Below are 13,876 nucleotides of genomic sequence, written 5' to 3'. Positions count from 1 at the left end.
GAAACAAGAATCCCAAGGAGGATAGAGAGTTACTTTTCATTTTGCAAATTTTACAGTAAATTCTTTGAGATTGGCCTTGATTACAAAAAAGAATATATGGTGGCTCAACAGCTTGATTTGAAAATTACTGATAGTCTTTCTAAATGCAGCACCGAATGCTTCTTTCTTAGCATGATGTCCAAATATAAACCTGTCCTCCTTTTGTGGCTCCAGCCAATGTTCCAACCTTACATTTGTGTGTAGCAAGCAGAAGTGGAACTGTTGGGCTCTTTAAAGTCATTGTTGTTTTTCTTTGAGCAGTGGATATGACATGTACTCCTCTTTTCACATTTCCAACGAACAGGTGAGAATCATCCCAACCCCAGATTGCTTCACGCCATTGACTGTTAAAAATGAAATCATGAAGTTGTACGACTATGTATCATGCCAGGCTAATAGTTTCCACGGTTCTTTATAAGAAAATGGCTATTTTACAGTCCTTAATGCCAATAAGACAGGTTGTTCCATTGTTTACTGTGGTTACTAAGATTAAGAAAAGGAGAAACATAGGGCAAAACCCTCATGGATCTTCACTACAGTGTATAGTGCCCATACACTTGGTAAGCAAGCATATAATATGGTTCAATAATCAATTGGTTTAATCTACAGATTAGAGAATGTTATATAACCAATTTCACAATATAAACCATTTGATCTAAAAGATTATAAGTGCAACTTTGGAAGATTCGAAGAAATTATGGCAGTTCAAAACAATGAGTCATTTTATAGCCACAATCATTCACCCAGTCAGATTTTGGAAGCTAGGCCCACAAATGCCTCAATGGAGAGTTCCAGACCTTTCATACTGCATTAGCTGAGTTGGTCCATGGTTTCTAATCCATAAGGATTAAATCTTTTTTCCCAATCCTGAATATTTGGAAATGAATTTTACATCACAATCAATCTCTCCATCTGAATCTTCACCCATTACTGATCATACCACAAACAATGAAAAAGTCATAGCTCTTTTAGAGGGTAACTAGACTTAGATTTTATTGAAAAAAATTGACACCCTATGTCTGGGCAGGTTTTACTTGTTCACAATGTCCAGTTAAGAAAACAAGAACATTGCAACTTTCTCAAAGGTTCAAATATAGCAATGTAAGAATTACTGTTAAGATTCCAACCAGAAAAGTGAAATGAAATGTGGTCAGAAGAGCATTTTATCAATTTATTTTCCATATATGTTTAAAATTTTCAATGAGGCAAGAAATCATATATTAACATTGAATCTTCAACGAAACAGCCATACCTAACAGGAGACCATTTACCCTTTCGATTATCATTGTGAATCATGGTGGTGTTCACAAAATCAACTCCGCTCACTATTCCAATTTTGTCATTGGCACTACACCAGAAGATCCAAGGAGAAAGCATCAGGAAGGAAGAACCATCACATTAAAGATAGAATTTCACACAAAAAAATTAATATTACCGAGAAGAAAATTTCACTAGTCAAATTGGACAAAATATATGGATCATGCAAGAAAATATGGACAAGTGAAGAGCTCCCTAACTAAAATAGGACAGTCCATCCCAAAAGAGATTTAAATAATTTAAAATTAACCTTAAGCATCTACAAACCCGAAGCCAGTCATCTTGGCACTTTTCTTTTTCATCTTTCTATATCCCATATATGGAAGTCGGTCAATAGAGTGGGGACTTGTGTCAAGTGCAGAAGTCACTAATATTTTGAACTAACAATATAAGATATGGCAACTCTTTTTCAGGCTTCAATTGTTTAATTTCAGATTGCTAATGAATTACTAAGTTTGTTCCTATCCAAGTCAAAGAATAACTAGATCTATTAATTATTTTAATATTTTTATGATTCTACTTAGAAACTATTTTTCAGATCAACTAAAAGAAGCTCAATTGAAGTTTCTTGAACCTACAGCTAAATCTTGACGACCATCAAGGCTCTTTTACCATTTGAACTTTCCAGATAAATTTGTTTACACTAGAATCTAAAGCAAAGAAATACTAAATAGGAATCAGATAAAAGAATATTGCATTTTGAAAGCCCCAAGCAATAACCTAAAAATACTAGTAGAGGTGACAAATGATAACTTCCCAGAAAATTAAACAGATATCCAATATAACTACTACAAACCATGTCGTCACAAGACAAGTTCCACTGGCTGAGAAGTAAGCAGAGTGAACTGTCCTTCCATGGTTAACTCTCTTCAGGAATTTCGTTTGATCTGCATCAATATTTCTCAAATCCCATATGCAGGCAGTCCCATCAGTGGAACTTGTAGCCATTAAGTTGTTGTTTCCTGGGCTGAAATCTATTGTGTTTATCCTATGACCATGCAGTACCCATGAACTTGAAAATGTCCCTGCCCTCTCATCCCAAACATGTAACCTTCCTTGACCGCTCCCAAGATATAGGGACTTCGGATCATTTGGATGTTGAGAAAGGGAGTAAATAGTATCATCACTGGAATGAATCAGATATAGGGATTCCTTTTCTATATCCATCAAACGAATGAACCCATCACGGCAGCTTGTGAAAACCTGCATGTAATTTTCAACAAACTTAATTTTGCATCCAATAAAAGAGACAAACCCACACAAATTCAAATGTTCATATGCTTTAGTGGAAAATAAATTCATTGCCAATACATAGTCAGAGAAATTCAGAAAGAAAATTGCTTTAAATGATACAAGTTTTAAAAATACATGGGACTCCGATAGAAAGAAAAGGACCTATCTTGTCTTTGAGTGGACAAAATATTCTCTACCCTCTGGTGTTTATGGGATCAGAAGAAACCTTGAAAAGATGAAGAAGCGAAAACCAAAATTATCATCACCAAAGAAAGTATTATTATGTTTCATTGGGGATTTGAAAGCAATGATTTCAGGGCATTTGAATGATTGAGCATCTTTCTTGCAAGAAAAATTGTCCTGAGAACAAAAACAGAATGACATAAAGCATCCTAAGTGCTACCAAAAACTTACACTTCCAACTAGGTTAGCTGATCTTGTCAAAGATGCTTCCCTTGTTCTCAGAGGTGTCTAGCCCAGATGAGACCCTAAATCCAAGAATTCAGCAAACTAGGTGACGCAAGAGACGGTGCCAGGGGGCAACCTGCAAAGTTCCATAGACCCAGCAGAACACCTAAGGTGTTGATTCTTCTCCCAAGTGTCTCACATAGATAAGATCCTCGAACCAGACAACAGGTTGCTTCAGGAAATTTCCAGAAATAAACACAAGTGAAGAGCAAAGTAGAATAATTAGGTTTTATGATTGAGCAGGGTTTAGTGATTTTTATTTGATCTGAGTATTGCAAATAGCTCTCTGAAGTATGCTTTCTTCTGGTGTCATTCAGTTCTTAGTTTTAGTAAACCCTTTCTCCACAATTATTCTATTTGTCAAGTGTTCCATGCCAATCCTTGCCAACAAGTACACTCAAATGATATTTTATAGTAATACTGAATCAGCAGTAGTCATTCAGTAAAAGGAATAAAAAAAAAAGTACCCAATAACCATCAACACAACAAGCATTTCTTGGATATCAGTCAAAAATTACAGATATGTACCATGAGTACAGGCTGGGTTAATTCTATTGCTTTTCTGGCAATCAAATACAGACTTCTTTTAATTTATCAAATATATCATCCGCAATTCTACATATCCAAATCAACATACATATAAAAAAAAGCAATAGCATAGATCAGAATCAAAATCCCAGCATGTTTTACCTTCGATAATGAGAACTGGTGAACTGAAATCCCCGAAATGGGAGCATCATGAACGTCATAAGAAGAAATCGCATTTCTTCCTTGCTCCCTTACATCAACATCCCAAAACCCAATAATCCCAGAATCGTCCCCAGCAACATGCAACGACCGGTCTGTGGAAGGAAAGAACCTCATGTTCACTATCCTGTTTGGCACAACTTGTTCTATGTTCTCTGATTTCAAAGTCAGTGACTCCAATTTGAATTTACTCGTGACCCCAGTTCCCTCCCTTGGACTCCTGCAAGCCAATGGAGCAGCTTTGGATGTACCCATGATCATATCCTCAGAACCACGTTCACCTTGAGACTCCTTCTGGGATTTCTCCGCAATGCTTATGATTGTATCTATAAGGTTTCTGTTGTAGACCTTACCCATATAAGCCTTGTCCAGACGAGTGGGTTTTGGGGGCTTGACGACGTCGTCCGTGAGGCCCCTTGACAAGGAAGGAATGGGCCTCTTTCCTTGAGTACGGAGAGACCGCCGGATCACCACTGGGGCCTCGGCTTTCGGCTTCTAATCAGTGATGGGTTTTTTATCTTTTGGTTCGATTCTGCCATGAGAAGAAGAAGAAGAAGACCCCAAAAACCAGAAATTCAGAAATTGAATGTGATAATATTAATCAATAGAGTGTGTGTCTGTGGGCGATACAGAAGGAAAGGGAGAGAGAGAGGGAGCACACCTCTTACGCTTAGTTGCAGAAGAGACTTCTTGAGCTCTGGAATAGAGATTCATGGAAGCCATCATCTCCGTGTTTCGCTTTATGTTTTCGAGTCTCCGGCGCTCGTAATCGGATAATTTTTTAGGGGCCATTAGAGGAAACTCGAGATTTGAGAGAGAAAGCGAGAGAGAGAGAGAAAGAGAGAGAGAGAGAGTTTAACTCAGGACCTCTCGTCTACCCTTTTTGTTTCAGGAACAAGCGAATTAACGTAAGCTCTGCGCCTCTGCATAAAGGCTTTCGAAAATGGAAGAAAATGTATAAAGCGGGAAAATTGAAAATGGGGGGAAAATCTCAACCGTCGAATTGCGCTTGCCTGAAACAGTGGGAGGATGAAAACCTCATCCTCTTTGTTTGCTAAATTCTCTTTGGGGAAAAAGAGCTAGTCCGGGGGTATGGGGTCATTCCACGTGCCCAGTTACGCTCCCATTTTTACCGCCTCTGCAACGGTGCCCTCTCTCTCTCCCCTCTGTGCCTTGAAACCCCATCGTACCCAAGAATGGATCTATTGCTCGTACGATCACCTGATTGTGTAAGTCATCAATCACCACCTGTCCTTTTTATTCTTATATATACCATTCTTGTCCTTGTAATGGCAGAAAGTGGGACACTTATTGGTCGCTTACTCGTACGATCATGTGATTATATGAGCAACAGATTCTTTCTCATCGTACCCCACCTTATATTGAGAGCGGATCATCTGCTTGTACAAGAGTTTAGTTCATAAATTGCTCGTAGTGCCATTTAAATCATCTGCTCGTACTGTAAATAAGTACCATGTGTCCAACTTCTTTAAGGAGATAACCATTCATTAATTTCTTTATGGGAAATTATTAACATAACAAGAGTCTGTAATTTATCCAAACATAACAAGACATCAACTATACTCTTAAAACTACGATTAAGGATACTATTGAGAATAAACTTATGAGGATAAATGAGTAAAATCACATTCATTCCTGGAAATAAAAGAAAGTCTACGAAAAAACAAGAATTTCAACTAAATTTCTTAACAAAGGATTGAATCGTAATTCGACTCCTCCTACTCTCTCCCCCGTCTCTCGTTCCCGCTGCAACCAACCAACGTCGTCTTTTCTTTTCTTCCTCTCTTCTTCTCTCTCGCTTGCTGCCCAACCTTAGACGAAAGCATCGTGTTCCCCAGAGTATCATGCATGTCTCGGTGAGCAGGTAAAACCCCCTTCTCTAAAATGCCTTCCTGCATTTCTTCTCTAATCTCAAACCTAAACTCCCTCTGTAATGAGCTCTCCACGTTGAATCTTTCTCTTTCCCAGTTAAATTATTCCTCTCAATTTCTTTGGTGGTGAGTTCTACAATGGATTAATGCCCCTTTAATTTTAATTTTTTTTTTCAAAAACAAAGAAAAGCATTTCCATGGTTGATTGTGTTTTGACGAGTTCATCATCGAAGTTACTGTACGTAGATTAGAAAATCAGTGGAATGTAGTCTTTCTGACATGTTCCTGGGTTTTTATTTTACATGGCATTGTGTTTGAACTTGAGGGGTTAGGAATGGGGGATATGGTCGTGAGTCGTGACTCAAGAGTCTCAATGACTCATATTGCATTCAGGTCCCTCTCTATCTCCTGAGGATTAACTCTCAGTATTTCAATGTGTCTCTCTACAACCTCCATCTATATTTTGACCTAGCTTACTAGAGTAGAAACAGTTCTTTTAAGGTGATTGTTTGCATGCAAGAATAATACTAATTCAAATAGATTTTTTTTCAGCTGGAAAGTGAACCTTATTTTCTGTATAACCATATCTAGCTCAGAAAAAATGCACTGTTTGCAGGAATGTCGTTCATTAGCCCCTATAACCCCATTCAATTTTGTTGCCAAGTCAATTCCTTGAATATTATGAGCCTCTTATCCACCAAACCCCTTTTTTGTTTGGTACATTCCCTTTCCTGACACATTTTAGCCAAGTCACCATATTGTGGTGTGCTTTTTTGGACACCAGTGTGGTGCTCTATCATGAATGTTTGGAAGTAGATTTATCTATATTTACATGTACCCCTACCTAATCCCATTCCCAAATTCATGGAAGATAGGTCACCATTCTCTTTCTTGCTTAATTTGATGGCTCATTGTTTCTTGACATTGTTTTCATATAGGTACATTGAAGAAAGATCTTTCAGGAGTTTTTTTTTGAGGTTTGTTTGGAAGAAACAGTTGTTTTTTATGTTGATCATTGTTTCCCTCGGGTTTATTTTGGAAGACTGCTTAATGTGCTTTTTCTGAAAAATTTTATTTTTTATCTATAATGATGTATGATATATCTCTAATGATGCTTCTTTTGGAAGACAAATTACATTAAGGAAGAAACCATTGAAAGGATGAGGTTATATGAAGATGTTATCATGTATTTCTACAGGGATTATATAAACGTATCAACTGTAAGTGACGATGAGAAAATTTCTTAGAATATATCACCTAAAATATTTGATTAGAAATGCCATTTGAACTTAATATACTTTGTATATGTATATTTATGTTGTGGATTTTCTTAACAATGTTTAGTTTGTAAACTTTGCTGCAGAAAATTGAGAACAGAGTGAAGATACTGAGTAATTTAAGAGAACCTGCTTCAGCAGAAAGCTTGGTCATGGTCACACCATTTATACTGACATTTTGGAACATCAACCTGATTGCCCAGTATGTAATATCAGCACATCCTCAATATAATTTTTTTAAAAAAATCTCTGGTATGTTCTAGAAATTGTCCTGCTTGAGTAATTACTAATGCCTAGTTGATTCATTAGGAAAGAAAAGAATTTATCATTCATCATTTATAATTCTACTTTGTATTTCATTTCATTGTCTTCAGAAGAATGTTTAATGTGAATATATTATTATCTTGAAATGCAGCCTAAGGTCGTGGAGAAGCTTATGGGATTGCACGAAGGCATACCACGGGAGGATGCTAAAGAGGTAATTGAACCATTTACATTTTCTAGCTGGAATATATTCCTCACAATCGAACTCAAGCATTCTTTGTGGTCCGTAACCATAATAATTCTCAAAATTTTATCAAGACAACTCTCAAAACTTTTATGTTTGGGACTTCACTAACAGTTATGACCCCAACGGGTGTTGCATCTATTGCACAGCAACTCAGTTTGTGCTCAAATTTTTGTGTTTCTTGTCCACATTACCCTCTACCTGAATCAATATTTGGTCCATTCAATCTTCAATTTAAGTTACAATAATGATTTGAAATATGGCTTATAATCAATTTGGGCCTCAAAAATGTTTGGATGTATGTTTTTGACATCCACTAAATTCAAAAATCTGTCCACTCCAAAGAAAATCCTATACATCCAATGGTCAGAATTACAAAATATGTCCACTATGTTGCTGAAAATTGTTCTCAGTGACGAAACTTTCTAGTTGAATGGTATTAGCCGCTTGAAGAATTTTCAATTGGAAGGGGCAAACCAAGACAATAAATCCCCTTACTTCTTTATAACAAATTCTCGTAACTAGTTTAATAGGAATGCTATTATTTTAGCTATATTGAATAATGTTTTCCACTCAAGGCGAGGATGTGTTGTCGATGATTCCTTATCATCTATGAACTTGTGAGATCCATTGGGCATGAACTCATACATTAGAGCTCTTCTAATCCCCTCAAAACAGTAACCAAGAAGAGTGACAATATTAACATGGGAAGTCCTACTAATGCTTCCAACTTCGTTGTTGAATTCCTCTCCATTTCCTTTGGACTCATTGAGAATCTTCACTACCACCAAGCGACCATCAAGTAAGATCCTGCCAGGTATGTTAACTTGTTTAGAGCTTGCCAACCTTGTTTTATCATTACAATAATTCTGAATATGGAATGATAAGCCACATAATAGTTCTGATTGGGGAATGTTGTCCCAATCAACCAGCATAATTAACTCTAGCAGTAAGCAAATGATATTAAAGCTACGTCCAGGCCCTTTGGGAATGAAGTCCATCTCCATTTCCTCCCCCCTACCCACCCAATAGTAGTTCTAATTGGGTAATATTGTTGTTATTCTCCCCTGCGTTCTATAAATGTCATGTGTATAATCTTACTAGAATTAATTTCTTTTAAATTGCAAAGTTAGTAGTGAGAGCCATTATCTGAGTACTGACTTCTTGAAACCTCCTCTGTTTTTTATGATTTGAGTTTATCTCTCTCTCTCTCTCTCTCTCTCTCAGTAAGAAACTAAACTCTGGACCATTGGACAAGAGCGTTTCAATGAACTTCTAATAGTTTGAGACTACTTCCTGAGAAATAGAAGACCCGATATTGTCTTTTTTAAAGTTACTGGATAATTAGAGGGTCACCACAACTTCCTTTAAAATTCTGGATTTAAGAAACCAATATATGAACAATGGCTTCGGACTTGGAAATATTTACTTTGAATCAAAAACTAAAAACTTGTGACATTAGTTGGATGTATTCCTTACAAGAGCAATAAAGTGGTTTGCTTTAACTACAAGTATTCAGGTTCATGGAACTCCTGACCATGTTGAATGGAGAGAGATGCTTAATATGTGGAGAAAACTGGCAAAATATTTAACTGCTTTTCTGTTAAATATTATTTTCTGCGTAATGATTTTCATTATTCTACCATAATATGAATCTGAAACTACAAAAACTACTCATTATTCATTATCTCATTTGCCAACATTGTACTAAATCCCTGAGTGATGTCCTCATCAAATGACAAATCTCAGTAAGGCTGCATTTGGATTTGGTGAACTGTTGAACTCCTGTAGTCAAATCTGTCATATGAATGAGAGATTAGATTTTTGTTATTCCCATGATTTGTTTCAAGTCTTGAACTTCGGATTGTGGTCTTTTTTGTTTTCGATATGCATCAGTAACATATCAAAATTGCTCTCATTTGCTTTCATGTATGAGTCTTTACTTCAAATAGGTAGAGCACTTGAGAATTTTCTCAAGTGATGGTGGTTCGAATCCATCAAGGCTCATTGAATATTCTTTTGTGAAATTTTTTTTATCCATTCAAGGCATGAGATATGGATTGGTTCACATGGTCGGCACATCTGCACATGAGACTATTGGCCTAAAACAAATAAAGAACCGTAAATACACTTGACCATGAAATAACTCTTGCTAGCTATTTGCCTATTTCATAGAAAAAAAAAAAGACCTTAGTGTTTAGATTATTTAATAAGACCATATACTAGAAATTATGGAATCTATTCATGTCAACATTTGGATCAGTTCCCCTAGTCAACATGTTGGTGCATGTGAATAGCCGGTGGAGGGATTCTAACAAAACAATCCTAATTTTATCAAAATCTATATCATTTCATCCAATCTCCACAAGTTTTGACCTAACACACATATTTGACCAGGATTACTAAATATTTCAAGACTAGTCAAATTATGCCTATTTGGAATAGAATTATCACTAAAATGCCCTAAATGCTAACACATTAACCTTGCTTTTAGCCTTTAACCAATTAATCAAACAATTCAATACCACTTCAGCCTTCCTAACTTTGGTGTTTGACCAAGATATCCAAAACTCTCTTAAAAAAAGGGCATATCTCTTATACGAGGCTCTTACATGTGCAAGGTCCTGAACCCTAAACCTACATAATTAGTACGCATGCCCTTAAATGACCACAATATCACATTTTTAAGCAATATAGCCCAAGTATGACAAAATCTCACCAAATATTCCCAATTTCATCAAGATATCTATCATTAATCCAAAGATATCCAAACTATAAATCATAAAACCTAAACCCTTAATATATTGTGTTTCGACAAAGTCATTATAGTCTATCAAAATTTGTTGAAATTATATAAATTTCATATAATTTCCTATCATTTGATCTAACTTCAATAAGTTTGACAAAAATGTTCAAATTGCACCTAAGTATTTGACCAAAATTGATCAATATATCATAAGGATGACAAAAAAAGAAGAAAAAAAAGAGTATGACCACGATTTTCAATTTGATTGAACTATTTCTCGAATTATCCCTAATCATAATAGAAACATCGCAATTATAGTAACATGCCCTAAATGATTATAATATCCCATTTTTTTAACAATATAAGCCAAGGTGAAGTGGAATATGGTAACTTGATTAGTGTAAATGGTTGGGGCTTTTGGGTCGACTAAGAACTTCCCATGGGTAAGGGGTCGGGTTCAATCAAGGTAAACAAGTCGAGCTTAGTTGGTTGCCCGTCGGTTCACATCCCTGCACTGTGAACACCAGACTAGTAAAAGGGTCGGGCTCAAGCCCAACACATTTATTAAACAGGCCGGGCCAAGCTTTAAATGGTCGGCTCGATTTGGATAGCCAAGCCAGGCCTAAAATTGACACCCTTTAACCCAATTACCGTGTCCAACTGAATTAATTGACTAGAAACATGTCCATGCCGAGCCCTACAGTCCATAATTAACTATTTAATTGATCAAATAGTCAAAGAGAGAGAGAGTCGGAAGATTGTGGATTGGTATCGGATTGGTCAAGATCGGGGATCGGTCTTGGCCAATACCGATCTTATTTAGATAATCCTTACCGATCCAATCTGATTCTTAAAACCATGATCGGCAGCCCCAATTTTGAAGGGTGATAAAATTCTAGCCCATGGAGAGAGAAAGAGAGAGATTGGGTCATTTACATTTTAATTTTATTTTGATCGTGAGCCCCTATTTTTAAGGAGATATAATTTTCTCTATAATTTCATGTTTGTAGAAAGAGATTCTGATCCCTATAAAACAGGGAGAGGAAAACGGAAGATGCATGATGAAACCGTGTTGAAGAGGGGAGAGATGTTGGAGAAGTTGGTTGTGTCAATTACATTTTAATCCTTTTTTTTTTAAATTAGTTAAAGTTTTTAATTTTCTCATGAAGATAATGAAATGTCTAATTTGCCCCTTCTAATTAATTATTTAATGTCACACTACTTATTACATATTAGTCTTTTCACCGTTTTGTTATTTTTTTCAAAGATAACCAACCCTTGTTACATTAATAACAATCCTTTTTTTTATTTAAAATTTTAAATCTTTTTATTTTCCCTATTTTTGAGGAAGTTGAAATTATTCACATTTTATTAACCTTTTTTATCTCCTCTATTTGTGGGGAGTTTCAAATTGTGGATATCTTCCACGTCTCATTATATATATTCCAATCATCATGTGTGACTAAAAATCATTACAAGCAAAATCATCATGTGTGACTAAAAATCATTACAAGCAATGTTATAGTAATTGGGCTCATCAACCCATCTTCCCTCATTTGTCCCACTTTAATTGGAATTGACCGTTAAAAAAACAATCTCTTAACATAAATTATTATCGATTTTCATTAGTTAAATTTTTTTTTTTTTATTTTATCTCCAAAAATCTCAAATGGAGTAGTATCCTCCACGTCTCTCTCTCTCTCTCTCTCTCCCTTCGTTTTTCTCTAATTTCAAACATGTTTTAGTAATTGAAGTATCGTTTTTCTTTGTTTTCTTTGAGTGTTGATCACCATCTCTGTGGGTGAAGATCATCTACAATGAAGCATAAGAAATTTGAGAGAAGAATTAGCTAAAGGTATGCTTATTTCTAGCAACTTAAAATTGAAGTTGCAGAACAAATCCAATAAAATCAAGAAAGAAGAAAATATTAGAAGGCATTTATTAGGGGAATTTACTATCAATCTCTTATATTCAGATGGATTAATGAGTTCGATTACTATACCCATGCTTTATAATGGTTTTCAGCCATACATGTACTCACACATGATCAACAAAGTGATAGTCCAGAATCTTAATAAGAAAGAGACACACATGATCAACAAAGTAATAGTCGAGAATCGTACTAAGAAAGAGAGAGACGATTCACGATTTGAAACTCCCCACAAATAAAGGAGATAAAAAAGATTAATAAAATTGAATAATTTCAAAATCCTCAAAGGAAAAATAAAAAAAAAGATTTAAAAATTTGAATAACAAAAATAATGGAAGATTACCTCCGTAAAGATTGGACACATGGCACCTATTCATTGAGCAGCTTAAAACCGTACGAGCAGATGATCCGCTCTCCCTTATATTTGCAACTTCCCCCTTCCCAACCCCTGTACTCATCTCTTCCTTTTGCCGCTCTCTGCAACTTCTGTCAATTCCCTTCCCTCCACTATCTTGCACCCATAGTCTTACGCCTCCTCTACACACCCCTGTCGTGAGCAATCTCACTCATGCTACTCTTGTGTTCGAATCTCTCCTTCTCAATCCTACTACCAATCTCAAAAGAAGGGCAGAGTCATAATACTATGACGGATGGATAGACTAGAGAGAGAGAGAGAGAACATAATCTAAAATGCTCTATTGTTTGTGAGCCATTTTGAATCTGCAATAGAGATTTAGGTTCTTTAGATTGATTTAACCTGGTACCACAAGTGACATCTTTTGCTAATTTTTTTTAGTTTCTCTATAGATAGGTGAGTTGATAACGCAGCGAGGAGGTGGGGTGGGGGAATTGTGTGGGTCGGGTGGAGTTGGAGGGTAGGGAGTCGAGTGAGGGGGAGGTGAGAGAAGGAGCCGCAGGCGAGAGGGAGAGCTAAAGGGGATAGGGGAGGGATGACTGTTAGTGAACCAATTCGATCTACTCTCAAGTTTAGGAATATGTTGGTCCAACCCATTAAGATCCACAGCCAAGAGAAGGTAACCGTAAAAAATTGCATTGATCCTCTTCAACATACTATGTGCCAAGGTACAAATCAATCATCTATGTTCTTATTCGACTTCGTGCTCTAATTGTCTGTATAAAAACCTACTAAGGTCTGTTGTGAAACCCTAAACATCCTAACAAGGACAAAGGTGGGGAAGTGGAGAAGGGAAGCCGGAGTTGATGATAGTGTCGGTGCCAATCAGAACGAAAGTAGCAATCAACGAGAGATCGTAGCAGCGGCAGAATACAGGTGGTACAACAACAACAGTGGTAGATCACGGGTGGTGTAGTGGCAAAAATGATCCATTGTACAAAGGATTAAGGCAAATTGAATATGGTAACAGTCCAGTGCTCTAGGGTAACTGACCGTGGCTTTATACCTTTATTTTAGGTACCCACGATATTATCACTACCGAAAGGAAAAAAAATGATACCCATATATCAATGGAGTTAAGGGTTAAGAAGATTGATCATAAGCCTTGACATTCCTATTTAGATAGCTTAAAATATATTTTATTTCATATGGATTAATCCCCTTTGTACCAATTCATAGAGCAAAGTTTTTCTCCTTTTGACTATTTTACTATTTGCATCATCCTCCTATCACAAAATGAAAAAATGGAAAGACAAAAAAATGAAAAAATTATAAATACAAAAAAAAAAAAAAAAAATTAGTTG

The 13,876-nt window shown here is 36.1% G+C and overlaps 1 pseudogene; it reads right to left on the bottom strand.

Moving 5' to 3' along the window:
- On the bottom strand, positions 1-4,711 carry LOC122071629 (annotated as a pseudogene).
- Between the last annotated feature and the right edge of the window lie 9,165 nt (positions 4,712-13,876).

This window comes from Macadamia integrifolia, unplaced genomic scaffold (assembly GCF_013358625.1).
Source record: "Macadamia integrifolia cultivar HAES 741 unplaced genomic scaffold, SCU_Mint_v3 scaffold_38A, whole genome shotgun sequence".
NCBI lineage: Eukaryota > Viridiplantae > Streptophyta > Magnoliopsida > Proteales > Proteaceae > Macadamia > Macadamia integrifolia.
This window is presented reverse-complemented; position numbering and strand designations above follow the sequence as displayed.